The following is a 14,212-nucleotide window of genomic DNA, read 5'->3' as shown; positions in this document are numbered from 1 at the left end:
TTTACAATGCAGGAGATGGAACTCCTGTATTTGGTAGGCAAGCACTCTATAAATCGAGTGACAGTCCCAGCCCGCAGGACGGTAGGACTGAAGTTAGCTAGAAAAGCCAGATCAAGGTCTTTGTTCTGCTGCTTATTAGCAGTCCCATCTTGTTCTTACTGGATTTAGTTTTCCTTGTCAACTGGCTGAGTACTACAATATCTACTTCGATAACCTCACCCAGCAGAGGCAAAAATCCAATTAGACAACTCATGTGGATGAGCTTAGCGACCCACAGTCCACCAGAAAGATACAAAAGACTCTTCGGGGAGACAGTGAGGTTCTCTCTGGGACTTCAAGTAATAGCTTCCGACCTCTCTTGCCACGCAATCCCTTCTCTCACAGCTACATCCCATCCTATGGAGGAGTTTCAGCCAGTTTGAAGTAACCTTTCTGCTGGGAAGTTTCCAGGTCCCAGATTTAGCAATCCTTCCATCTGGTAGGTATCAGAGGGGACAGCAGGAGCCCTCAGCAGACAGTTTGGAAACACAAACTTTTGGGGCCAAGGACAGAATTCTTTCCCAGGTCTGCTTTGGTTTGCAAATTCCTGGTCGCCATAGCAACCCCAAAAGCAAAGGAGGGCTGTTTAGTGTAGCCTCTGATTGAAGTCTGGCCTTGGGTGTGCCCAGGTTGGCTGTGTTACACACTGGTCATCGAACTGTGCCTCTAGATGCTTTCTGGCTGCTGGGTTCCTGTGCCTGGTATCACGCAGTCACCCCTATCTGCTGCTGTGTTTCCCAGTGGCTCTGCCAGATCACCAGTGGGGAGGGAGTTTCCAAAGGGTCCTCCGAGACACGCCATTAACTCCACCGGTGGACACAAATGCTTGCTTTCATTGTGCAGATGCGTGAGGATGGCTTGGGGAGTGGGTGGCTGACAGCATTTCCATGGTAACCTTAAGCATCCTCCTGCAGTTGTCAGCTGGGCTCTGCTGACCTAGTGAAACCCTGGCAACCAATACTGTTTATCCCCTTGGGTGAGAGACCAAGACATGAAGAAGACCTAATCAGTTTCACAAGGAAGAGGTTTCCGTGAAACTGAACTGAGTGCCTGGTTAATTAACAAGTATATCCACAAAGGGGCTCAATATCACTTTCATTGATCGAAACATTGGCTATTGTAAGAGTTTTGTTTTTTTGTTTTTTTTTAACACATCAGAGAAAAATTTATAGGTAAGTTTTCCCTTTTTGGAAGAAGTCCTGATTCCACGCAATGATTGCCAAGGAATTATTCTTGGATCAACTTTCGAGATTAAAATAAGGTTTATAATATTTCTTAGTAAAGGGCATGTCTTATTGCTTGTTTGTGACAGAGTCATGCTGTTTAGCCCAGGCTGGCTGATGCTAACTCATGTTGTGACAGAGTCTTGCTGTTTAGCTCAGGCTAGCCTAATGCTTACTCATATTGTGACAGAGTCTTGCTGTTTACCCTAGGCTAGCCTAATGCTTACTCATATTGTGACAGAGTCTTGCTGTTTACCCTAGGCTAGCCTAATGCTTACTCATATTGTGACAGAGTCTTGCTGTTTACCCTAGGCTAGCCTAATGCTTATTCATCTTGTGAGAGTCTTGCTGTTTAGCCCAGGCTGGCTGATGCTTACTCACCTTGTGACAGAGGCTTGCTGTTTAGCCCAGGCTGGAGAGATACTTACCATTCTCCAGCTGTAGCCTCCTGAGTACTGAGCTCATACGTAGCAGGAGACTATCTCAGTCTATTAACAGTGATATAGGATGGAGCCTGGGTGGCTTCCGTAGTCCTCAGAATTTTTCTGCTCACTGCATGAGTCTTTTTTTTTTTTTTAGATTTTAAAGATTTATTCATTTATTATATATGAGTACACTGTAGTGTCTTCAGACACACCAGAAGAGGGTATCAGATCCCATTAGAGATGGTTGTGAGTCACCATAGTTGCTGGGAATTGAACTCAGGACCTCTGAAAGAGCAGTCAGTGCTCCCAACCACTTAGCCATCTCTCCAGCCTTGCATGTGAGTTTTTATTCCTTTCCCTCTCTCTTATTTTCTTCCTCCCTTTCCTCTGTCTCCCCAATAATTTCTTCGTCTTCTCGTCCATCTTCTCTTTCATTACTCTTTCCCTCCTTGTCCAACGTCTGACTTTCCTTCTTCTCTCTGCCCTTCATCCCCTCTTTGTCTCTGTCCATCTGCCTCCCTTCCAAGCCTTCGTTCGTTCCTGTCTTCTCTTTCCAGGAGGAGCAAGCACACTGCTGTCTGACGCAGAGGCAGCATGAAGCCAGTGAGAAGCTGTGTGAACTCAGATGGCCTGGACACATCGCTATCTGTCTGGCCCCTGGATTGTAAAATGAAGTAATACCATCTGTTTCCAAGAGTTATGAAATTAAATTCTATTTGTATAAAAGCACCAAGTGCTGGCCGTCGCTGTCTCTACCAATGGCAGCTTCTTTCCTCACTTCAGGGGACTCTGCATGAGAGCGCTTGCCACATGTCCCTGAGGTATTCCTACCGAAAGTGTGCCAGAGCCATGCCCATGACTCTAGATTTTTTTTTTAACTTCATGTTTAATGTGTGTGAATGTAGTATTTGATTTGTGTGTGGGGGGTCTTATGTGGGATGTATGTATGTGAGAGATGTGGTATGTATGTGTTTGATGTGTTTGTGTGATGGTATATGCTGTGTGGGTAATATGATATGTGTGTGTATGGGATATGGTATGTGGTGTGTGTGTGTGTGGCATGGTGTGTACTGTGTGTCTAAGAGATGTGGTGTATACTTATGTGTGATGTGTGTATGTGAGAGAGATGTGTGTATGTGTGTGATATGGTGTGTGTTTGATGTGTGTGTGTGTGGTGTGGTATATGCTGTGTGTGTGATATGGTATGTGTGTGTTGGGGGATATAGTATGTAGTATGTGTGTGATGTGTATTAGGTATGGTGTGTGTGTGTTTATAGTATGGTATGTACTATGTGTCAGAGATGTGGTGTATGTGTGTGTGGTATGTGTATGTGTGACATGGTGTATGTGTGTATGATGTGGTGTGTGTATGCATGTGCACACTTGCATGGAATGCGAGGTGTGGTATACGTGTTGTGTGTGGGTATCTTTGTGTCTTTGGTGTCTTTCTCCACTACTCCCTTACTCATTCCCTTGACAAAGGGTCTCTCATGGAAACGGAGTGTCACTGCCTCATCTAGACTTGTTGGCCACTGCATTCCTAGCATCTGCCTGTCTCCACCCTGTTTTAGGCATATGCAGTATACTTGGATCTTACCACTGAGCCACCTCCCAGACCTCTTATATCAGTGTATCATCGTCGTCGTCGTCATCATCATCATCACTGTCATCATCATCATCGTCATCATCTGAATTGTATTTGTGACAGGGTCTCATGTAGTCTATGTTGGCCTCAAATAGTCTATGTTGCTAAGGCTGGCCTTGAACTCCTGATTTCTTGCTTCCACCTCTCAAGCTCTAGGATTGCAGATATATATTTTCCCTACAACTGGCTTATGTTTGGAATTTATCAAGGTCAAAGATTAAAACAATCTAAAGAATATTCTCTTGAAAAGCTTTCCCTAGAAAATACAAAAAGAAAGGAAAATCAAAGCCTCCTCACCCAGCCGCCGGCGTGGTGGCAGCCAAGCCCATGCCAGCAGATGAGCCAGTGCCTCAGTTGGCACGGTGCTACCGACCAAGCTCCCATCCTCTAGCTCCCAGCCAGCCATTTCCTGGAACAAAGGCTTTACTACCGCTGCAGGTTTCCAGCATCTTGGAGGTGTCAAGGTCAAGATCTGCTTGATACAACTGCTTCCCATTTCATCCATCACTGCTTCTCTTCTTCTTGTTTCCCCTTTCCTGCTCCTGCTCCGTCTCCTGCTCCTCCTCTCGTCGTTCCTCCTCCTCTTTCTCCCCTTTGTTAGCCACACAGTCTCTTGGTAGCCCTGGCTGTCCTGGGACTTGATCTGTAGACCAGGCTGGCCTCAAACTCAAGAGATCCTCCTGGGCTGCCTCCCACTTGCTAGGATTCAAGGTCTGCAGCACCACATCCAGCCGCCCATTTCTTTTCTTTCCTTCCTCTCTTTTGATAATTTTTACAGTACTTTCAATCACCTTTTGTTGTCTGGTCTGTTTCTGTAACCACATTAGTAATTGTTTTTGAATTTTATTGAAAATAGACTTTTTTCATATGCTATATCCTAACGATGGTTTTCCTCTTCCCTGACTTCCCATAGTTTTCCCCACCTCTCCTTCTATCCAGAACTATCCCCTTTTGCCCATTATTAGAAAACAAACAAGCATCTAAGGAATAATAATAAGATGAAATAAAATGTAATAAGGTAAACAGAGAACAAACCAATCGGAACAGGACAAAACAAACAGAAGGAAAAGGGCCAAAGAAAAAGCTTAAGGAACACACACAGACATAGAGGTTGATGCTCACATCCCACAGGACTCCCATAAAAACACAACACCGTAATCTATAATATATGCTCAAAGAACCTGTGAGGTTAAAAAAAAAAGCAATGACATAACATTATGAGACAAAGAACCCCCAAGATACTGCTGTTGGGTTTGTCTTTTGGTGACCATCATTGGTAGGCATGGGGCCTACCCTTAAGAGTAGTTTGTTTCCCTCTTGAGATTCCCTTGTATAAAACTTTTTTTTTTCATTTGCAAGTGGTTATCAAGTGGAGATAGCTTTTGTGTTAGGATTGGGGGCATGTGCCCACTTCTCCTTTCGGCTCCAGGACCCCTGGTGCGACTACCTCAGTCTCTACATCCGCATGTGTGCTAGCCCTGTCACGTGTGGAAGGCCTTGACCCCCTCTTTCCACCTCCTTTTTTGCAGTTTCTTGAACACCGAGGGGTGGGATTTGACAGAGATATCCCATTCAGCCCGGAGTGCTCCAAGGTCTGTCACTCTGCATAATGACTAGCGGTAGGCCTCTGTATTCCTTTCCACCTGCTGCAGGAGAAAGCTTCTCTGATGGTGGCTGAGCAGGACACTGGTCTGAAAGGATAGCAGAATGCCATCAGGAATCATTGTATTGCTATGTTCCTGTGACAAATCAGTAACATTGGCTTTTCATTTCCACCCCTGGCCTATCTAGTCTCCAGTTCTTGGCTACCCAAGCCGTATTGGATTTGGGTTCCATCTTGTGTCTGGGGCCTTAAATCTAATCAGGTACTGGTCGGTTCCTCCCACAGCCATTTCTTCTTCATCCCATGAGTTCTGCATCAGACTGGGCCTTCCACTAAGGAAACTCTGAGCTGTAGCAAGACTGCTGTGGAATAATTTCTTTCCCACTCCTACTGCTTCTTGCTTTCCGTTTGTGTTTCTTCCTGTCTTCCAGTTTTTATCCGCCCCACTCTTTTATCTAATTTTTCTGGACAGCTGTCACTAGAGCGGAGATCAGCACCATGCCAACATTTCCCTCAGCTTGCACTGCTAATAACTTAAAGTGCCCGACACATCATTATCCTTCAGACTTCCCTGCGAGAATATGTCACAAAGGGGGAACTTCATCTGGGTTCCTAGCCGCACGCAAACTTATACCATCGTTTTTTTTCTAGCCTCTGAAGACACATTGGTGCTGAAGCTGGGTAGGTTTTCTGACAAGCCTTTGAAGGAACCAGGACACCAGTGCCTCCAGCTCACCGCTCTGATCCTTGAGGTAATCTATCACTGTGATACTGCCCATGGATCTGAGGCTATAGCCTACACTGTGGCCACACAGGCTGCAGGATACACACAAGGCTCTAGCACTTGCTTAAGCTTGCTTGTCCCCACGGATGATATCCAAAATTACTGCGGAGGTGTCAACAAATTCTGGAAACCTTGGCTGTGTCAACGTCATTTGACAGTGGTGGGAACACACAAGAGGGCAGGGGGATCTCTGACCTTGAGGGAACCTGGGAGCCTGGGACAGTAGTTACTTAAATTTATCAGCGAGAATGAGTATATTTCTCTATTTAATAATGGATATGTTGGAGCAGGCGTACAATTGCACATAGACCTTCTTCAACCCAATATAATCTATTTCTTCATTCATTTAGTCCACCAATGCTTGAATTTTAAAGCAGACTCTTTATCCAAAGTGTTAGGCTAGAGGGTTTAAGGTAGAGTTAGAAAGATAGCCCAAAGCGCTCATGGTCTAAGAAAGGATCCAAGATACATAAGACGATTTAGCAGGAAGAACACATGTGAAGTGTCCTAAGAAAAGGACACTCAGGAGATGTGGCTCAGAGGATGAAATGCTTGCCAGGCAAGCATGAGGGACACACACACACACACACACACACCACACACCCACATACATGCACGCTCACGCGCACACAGGCACTGGCACTCTGGCACTCACACACACGCACGCACGCACGAACATGCACACGCAGTACACACTCACCACTCAACAACAGCAGCAAAATAAAACCACAAGAAAGCTTAAAAAAAAAAAAAGAAAGAAGGTACTTGGGTCAGGAATATGATGTCACATCTGGCTGGTGTCATCACTGAAGTCTTCACGGAGAAGGTGACTCAAGAGGGGACATTAAAGGACGAGTGCAATTTTAGTGCAAGAATGAGAAGACGTTGATGTTCAGAGTCAGGAAATGGCAGTCCACATAGATGAATAGAGTAAGTTGGAGCCAAAGGGCTGAGGACTATACGTAGCTCTGATGGAGCTGTGACGGTTGTCTGGCCTAGTTAGGACTTCCGTGTGCAGAGAGACTGGCTGGGGTTGTCTCAAAAGGCCAAAGCACCGGGTGGAAGTGGGAAAGAATACGATGGGAGAAACGGGTGATAAAGAGCTGTGAATTCTGTATTCTGGTGGGGACAGCCCAGCGACTGCTGCAAGGAAAGTATGTGGAAGAGATATGTGGAGATTCTTGTGAGGATAGGCAGGGCCACGGGACATATCGAAAGTCCAATTTAGCTTTGACTTCAAGCCAAGTTGCCAAAAGGCAGCTTCTCGTTCGTGCATTAACATCACATGCTTTTAATCCCAGCCTTCTGGAGGAGGCAGAGGCAGGCAGATCTCTGAGTTCTCGAAGCCAGAATGGTCTACAGAGTGAGTCCTAGGACAGCCAGGGCTACACAGAGAAACCCTGTCTCCAAGGTGCACCCTGGTATATTAGCTTGAATTTAGATGCTTACCTTCCACATAGGGAGCAGGAAGCAAGGTGAATCCAGAGCTCACACTAGAACAAGAAACAGAAATGGCAGGAGCAAGCCAGGCTTGTGAAAAAAAAACCAAAAACAAACCTGCCGTGACCATCAATTCGATGGAGACAAATCTCTGGTGAGGGATTTCAGATGGATTAATTGAGGTGGCATCGTTCTACTGGATGGGGCCTTGGACTGCATACAAAGGAGAAAAGCTGTTGAATAGCGTCTTTCCCTCTGCTCTCTGACTTTAGATGTGACAGGAGACCAGTCAGCAGCTGACACATGCTCTCGCCGCAGCAGTGTGGTCCTGCCAGGGTGGATGGAAGGACTGTGCCCCACAAGGCTGAGCAAAAGGAAACATTTTCTTCCTTTTGTTAGATACTTTGTTACAACCACCAGAAACATAACGAATCACCTGGTCTCTAGACACCAACAGAGACCAACCAGTAAGGCTGTGGGGTGGGGTTCAAGAAACTACATCAAATTTTTAGAATGAAAACATTCTTCTAGCCAGGTGTGATGGTGTTGGTCTTTAATCCAGGTTTCCCAGAAGCAGAGGAAGGCAGAGCTCTTAAATTTGAGGCAGCCTAGCATACTGAAAGAGCAACACACACCCCATTTGTCTCCGTTTACAGACCCCATTTGTTTCTGTTTAAAGACTGGGCCTGATTTCCAAAAAGGCAGTAAGGTACCAGCTTCGGGAATAGATCATAAGTTCCAAAAACTGGCTCATAAGACACCAGCTCTAGGAACAGACCATAAAATCCAAAAATCATAAAACCCCCTCGCAAAGCCTGGGGTTAACCTCAAAAATGGGGAAATATCTTACCTCAGAATGGGCCGTCTGCACTGAGCAGCCCTATTTCATCACATGATTGAACGCTCATGATTCAGAAATGCAGACCATGGACCGCCTGTGAGCCCCTAGCACCCACCAATGAAAATTTAGATTATCAAATCCTTCTACTCCCAGTTCCCTATAAGAGGGCCTGTGTGCCTTTGTCTATGGCTGATATTTTAGAGAATAGTTGACCACTGCGTTCTGGTTGCTTCTGCAGAATAAACACTCTTTGGTTTTGCGTACTATCTTGAGTCTGGGGTCTTCCTTCAGTGATTTTTGGACCCTTACAATACAAAGCTAATTCTAGCCAGCTAGGGCTATATAGTGAGAGCCTATCTCAAGACAAACAAAAATTAAATTAAAAACAGAAAACATTCACCTAGGTCAGCCTTTCAACTTGGTGCCGAGTCTAAGTCTGACAGGAATTCTGACCCAGGACACTGAGACCCAGCCTTAGCACAGGTTTATAACTCCCTCCCCTTCATCCCAGGCCACCAGATTCATTAAGTCTGAGGTAGGGCTGGCCTGGGAATCTCTGCTGTTGCCTGTGTGTGTGTGTGTGTGTGTGTGTGTGTGTGTGTGTGTCTGTGTGTCTGTGTGTCTGTGTGTCTTTGTGTGTGTGTCTGTGTGTGTGTTTGTGTCTGTGTGTGTGTGTTTGTGTGTGTCCCATGCAGAGGAGCGTGGAACTGTCACCTGCTCAGAACTGGTCCTGTTGTTGCTACAAGACTGATCTCTGAAGCTAGGTGAGAACCAAGTTTTCCTTTTCTGAAATCAGAGCTGATCCCAGACCAGCGAGAGGCCGGAAGGGAACACCCGTGTGGCCACAGAGCATTTCACGGACAGCCTAGAACAAAGCTCACTGCCTCTGCCTTGTGCCACCACGCCATTCTGACACTGAACTACACCCCAGCCTGCCTCTTTTCATGAAGAACGTAAACTCTACAAGGGCAGGAATTTGTTTGGAATCTTGGACATTTTCAAATGTAAGCAAACTATAGAAAGGGTTGTGTGACGAGCCTTCAGGTTCCTACCACCCTGCTTTGAATCATTGGCTACACTAGGCTGGTCTATGTCTGCTTCATCTGCCTGGCTTCCTCTCCCTCGTGGCCGCCGTTGCCAGGCAGATGCCTGCAAGATGATCATCCCATGTGTCTTGGGATTTTATTGCTGTGAAGAGACACCGTGACCACAGCAAGTCTTATAAAGGAAAACATTTAATTGGGGCTGGCTTACAGGTCAGAGGTTTAGCCCATGAGCTCTTATAGTCCTGGGAGAAGCACAGCGTTGTGCAGGCAGACGTGACGCTGGAGAGGTAGCTGGAGAGTTCTGGAACCTGGTCAGCAGGCAACAGGAAGAGAGTGACACAGTGGCCAGGCTTGAGCTTCTGAGACCTCAAAGCCTCAAAGGTGGAGGGTGGCACATCTCCCCCAAGACCACACCCCAATAGCGCAACTCCCTATAAAATTATGAGAGACATTTTTATTCAAACCACCACACCCTCCCTGCCCTGTGATCTTTACATACTCTAGTATGCCAAGGACCAGCCTTGGCTTGGAGAAGAGTTTTGTAGAGGGGATGTCTGGGGGTGGCGAAAACAACTCTCTGGACAGCTAATCTCCTGCAGATCGTATATGCAGTCTTTTATTTTACTTATCAACCCAGTCGTTTACTCTAGGTTTCCTTTTATTATCCTATGAGTCAGCATCCCAAGACTCCAGCTCCTTGATTCTCAGGAAACAGCAAGCACACATTTCCTTTTAACCTTCCAAAAGAATTCAGAGATCTGCCTGCCTCCGTTAAGCACAGACGATAAACTAGCTGGCTGGGACTCTGTCCTGAAATTACCATTTCGACCACACCTGGGCCTAACCTTGCTCTGTCTTAGGCCAGCCCTGAACACTCAGGAATTTGTCTGCCTTTGGAATACTTAGCTGGGTGGATCTCCTTTGATCACCACTCCCTCAATCTCTTCGTCTCCTTCCTTCGTGTATTTCTGTACTTTTTTTTTTTTTAATTTCTTTTTTTCGGAGCTGGGGACCGAACCCAGGGCCTTGCGCTTCCTAGGCGAGCGCTCTACCGCTGAGCCAAATCCCCAACCCCTCGTGTATTTCTGATAAGTTGGCTCACAGCACAGCCACTTTTGTTCCTTTAGATTCATGGAGCCCCTTCCACAATTCATATTGCATCCTTATGTTTTTGCATAGGTGAGAAATTGTATATATTTGAACTTACAGGGCTGTCCTGAAGGTCCTAGCGTTTACCATTTTGCTGAGACATTAGCCACACCTTTGCCTCCTGGATCTGTGCTGTCATGAAGTCGTTAACATTAACAGGGAGGACAGTGCTCAGAGGAGGAACGTGAAATATGTATATTATCATACAAACTAGCCGTATGCCCACAGTAGCCATTGACACTCATGGAGGCCTACACCCACTGGCTCTGTCCCAGGGTCAGGAATCATGTCATTCTGTCCCTACCAAGGCCATGCCAGACCTAGCAAGTATCCCTTTAGCAGGTAATAAAAACAAGTTTCAAAGATGAGAAGGTCTTAGGGAAGACTTCCCGGCTGCCCTCTGCTTCCTATTCTGAACATAAAGGGGTAGGGCTCTTCAAATTGCTTTTTCCAATTGGACCAGGTTTCCCTATTCCCACCCCCTCCTTTGGTATTTTGAGACAAATATTACTGCTACGTAAGCTGATCTGGAACACGTGATCCACTCACATCTGCTTCATGAGTGCTGGAATTATGAGAGTACATCATCATTCCAAGTTCCATCACCAAAGGTTTTGGGTATATACATGTAGACTAACCCATAGCCAGTTTCTAGATCTGTAGGGGAGGGAAGGTTTTCATGCTGGCTTAGTAGAGCACACCCTCCCTTCCACCTCAAGAGGCGTAGTCCAACAGGTGGGAGCCGCCATCAATATTGGAATCTCTGAACCTACCTGGTCCATAAATTACAGAGTCTGTTCTTTGAGTTTCAAGCCTGCCTTCTGGAAATCTCTCTGTTTTGTTTGTTTGTTTGTTTTTTTCGGAGCTGGGGACCGAACCCAGAGCCTTGAGCTTGCTACACAAGCGCTCTACCACTGAGCTAAATCCCCAACCCCAATCTCTCTGTTTTGAACCCACCCTCAAACATGGAGACACCTGTCCAAAAAAAATTGTGTGGCAAAAAAAATTGTTTTAGAAAAACTTAAGTAGTCATGAATCCCCCTAAGCTTCCCCCTCCGCCCCCGCCGTAAGCTTTGTGGTAGCAAGCAGGGGTCGGGCTAATGGCACTTGGTGGGGTATATGCTTGGAGAAAGCTGCAGAGAAGACTCAAGGCACCAGAATAGAATTTTTATGCAGAGAATGTCCTCTTGTGGTTCCCATCTCCAGAGCCTGTTCCTGAAGTCATACGAGAGCCTCTGTAGGGTGTAGAGGCTTCAGCACAGTGGTCTTTATCATCAAGATGGCCAAAGTACTATTCTGTGCTAAGCTTGCCACTTTTTTTTTAAAGCTTTTGTGTATTTCATTAAGCCTGTGGCTTATGGAAACCACAGGAAAAAAACATGTTATGTCCTGATGGAATTCAGTTTACGGAAGATTTTTTTTTTCATTTGAGGGAGAAATCATTACTTTGTATGTGATAAAGTAAGATGCAATTTTTGTGGATTAATAAAGATAAACACAAGACTTTAAACAACTGTCCTAAAGGAAATGGCCTAGTTTCTTCCTACAGCTACTGGGGAGAGGGGAGGGGAGTGAGAGTTGACAGTCGGTGCTCTGATGGTCCATGGGGCAGGTGAAGTCTGTGGGGCAGCTTGAATCTTCTCTCACCTGACTTGTCAGTCCGTATCTTCTGACAGCCGTGAAGTCAGCAGTTCTCTGCTCTCTTGAGAGAGACTCACCTTCTCCTCTCTTCAGGCCTTTGTCCAAACTGTCATTTACGCCTGGAACAATGTCTTACCTCCTGACAGACACGTTGTGAATCTTCTTCTCACAGTGCAATTCAAGGTCATTTCCCCAGGAGGTCTCCTCTGAGAAAGAGAACCAACCCTCAAAGAGAATCTGGCTGGAGAAGAAGGGTATAGCACAGGCCTGTGATTCTAGCTCTTGGGAAGTAGAGGCAGATAGATCAGAAGTTCAAAGTCATCCTTGACTGTGTATCAAGTTGAAGGCCAGCGTGGGCTAAACAGATCCTGTCTCATAATCGCCTCTTCTGACAGAGGGAAAGATAGAGAGATCGAGATAGATAGAGATAGAGAAGCAGAGAGACAAAGAGAAACAGAAATATACAGAGAGAAACAGATACTAGTGTGAGAAAGAGAGTCAGTCTGAGCATCAGAATCCAACCCCCAAACTACCGTCCAATACTAAATATTTGCACAGTTTTGTAAAGGATTTAACAGTGTATGAAACTGTCACACCCACCTTGTCTTAGTCAGGGTTTCTATTCCAGCACAAACTTCATGACCGAGAAGCAAGTTGGGGAGGAAAGGGTTTATTCAGCTTACACTTCCACATTGCTGTTCATCACCAAAGGAAGTCAGGACTGGAACTCAAGCAGGTCAGGAAGCAGGAGCTGATGCAGAGGCCATGGAGGGATGTCACTTACTGGCTTGCTCCCCCTGACTTGCTCAGCTTGCTCTCTTATAGAACCCAAGACTGCCAGCCCAGGGAAGGCACCGTCCAAAATGGGCTGGGTCCTCCCATCTTGACCACTAGTTGAGAAAATGCCTTACTGGTGGACCTCATGAAGGCATTTCCACAACTGAGGCTCCTTTTCTGTGATAACTCCAGCTTGTGTCAAGTTGACAGACAAAACTAGCCAGTGCACACCTCTTAAGAAGTAATCATGGTAACCATATGAAGAGATTAGAGCAGGGGTTATTTACAATTCTCATCTACCAAACAGGTGGGGAACGTTAACCACATAAATAGGAAGTGATCCTGCCTGTAAAATACAGTTTTCCAAGACAAGGAAAAGACTGAAGGAGGAAGACCAAGGTTCTCTCACTGTCGTACCAAAAGGCTTCCTCTAAAGCTCTCCTGAACGGCCATCGATAGAGGTTAGCAGGTCAAGGCACCTGCCACCAAGCCTGATAACATGAGTTCGATCCTGGTGTCCTCGTAGTGGAAGGAGAGAAACAATTCCTACATGTTCTCTGACCTCCGCATTTGTGTCCTGGCATGTGCCCCCCACCAAAAAAAAATCAGGTATGGTAAAACTCGTCATCTCCACACTGAGGAGGGAAAGACAGGAGGAGCCCTGGGGCTCACTGGTCAGCTAGTCTAGCTTACTTGGCAAGTTCCAGACCGCTGAGAAACTGTCTCAGAAAACCAACGCAAAGCAAAGAAAAGCAAACAAAAAAAAGGTATACAGGCAGAGCATGACGGGATATCTATCCTGTGTGTGCACTTTAACCTCAGCACTTGGGAAGCAGAGGCACGTGGGTCTCTTTAAATTCCAGGCTAGCTAAGTCTACACAGTGAGTCTCTATTAAAAAACAAAACAAACATACAATCCAAAACCAAGGCAAAACCTGAGGTGGCCTTGAACTTCTGATTCTCTTGCCGCCAATTCCCAGATGCTGGGGTTACAGATAGAGGCCACCATGCCTGGCCCTCAGTGAGATTATGGGATAACTCTACTGGACTTTATGGTAAATCTGTCTCATGTTTCGCATACAAACAATATCTCATAAATCTTGTACCCTCATTATGTGTGTACTTTTTCAATTTTCAATTACAGTGCATGTGTATGTGTGTGCACGTGTGTGTATGTGTGTGCAGTCACATGCATTCCATGGTGCGTGTGTGGAGGTCAGAGGACAACTTTTGGGAGTTGGGTTCTCTCCTTCCACTGTGGGTGGATTCTTGGGACTGATCTCAGATGATCGAGCTTGTCAGTATCTTTATATGCTGGCAACATTAAATTTCCTTTGAGATAGTTCTAGGATATTCCTACTTTATAATCATCTTGATGAATTAAAAAGTCGGAGGGCTAGAGAGAGGGCTCAGTGGTTACGAGCATTTGTGGCTCTCACAGAAGACTAGGGTTCAGTTCCCAGCATCCACATGGTGGCTCACAGCCATCCTAATTCCTGCTCTAGAGCATCGTATGAATTCATCTGACCTCTGTGGACAGTGTACACACATGTACATGTATGTGTGCATGTACACACATGTACATACATGCAGGGAAAC

The 14,212-nt window shown here is 45.9% G+C and overlaps 1 long non-coding RNA gene across 2 annotated transcripts in view; it reads left to right on the top strand.

Annotated features, from left to right (window-relative positions):
* The first annotated feature begins 1,567 nt into the window (after positions 1 to 1,567).
* LOC108351686 (uncharacterized) overlaps positions 1,568 to 14,212 on the top strand; it is a 41,128-nt gene continuing 28,483 nt past the window's right edge. Inside the window, exons 1-3 of one of the 2 annotated variants that reach the window (XR_005488104.2) lie at positions 1,568 to 2,025; positions 2,245 to 2,508; positions 5,587 to 5,687. This is a non-coding gene — a long non-coding RNA (uncharacterized LOC108351686). Of the gene's footprint in view, positions 2,026 to 2,244; positions 2,509 to 5,586; positions 13,523 to 14,212 lie in introns of those variants that run through there. The other variant, XR_001839338.3, reaches the window with a different exon arrangement.

Source organism: Rattus norvegicus, chromosome 8 (assembly GCF_036323735.1).
Source record: "Rattus norvegicus strain BN/NHsdMcwi chromosome 8, GRCr8, whole genome shotgun sequence".
Taxonomy (NCBI): Eukaryota; Metazoa; Chordata; class Mammalia; order Rodentia; family Muridae; genus Rattus; species Rattus norvegicus.
Note: the sequence above shows the minus strand (reverse complement) of the source record. Positions and strands in the feature narration are given on the sequence as shown.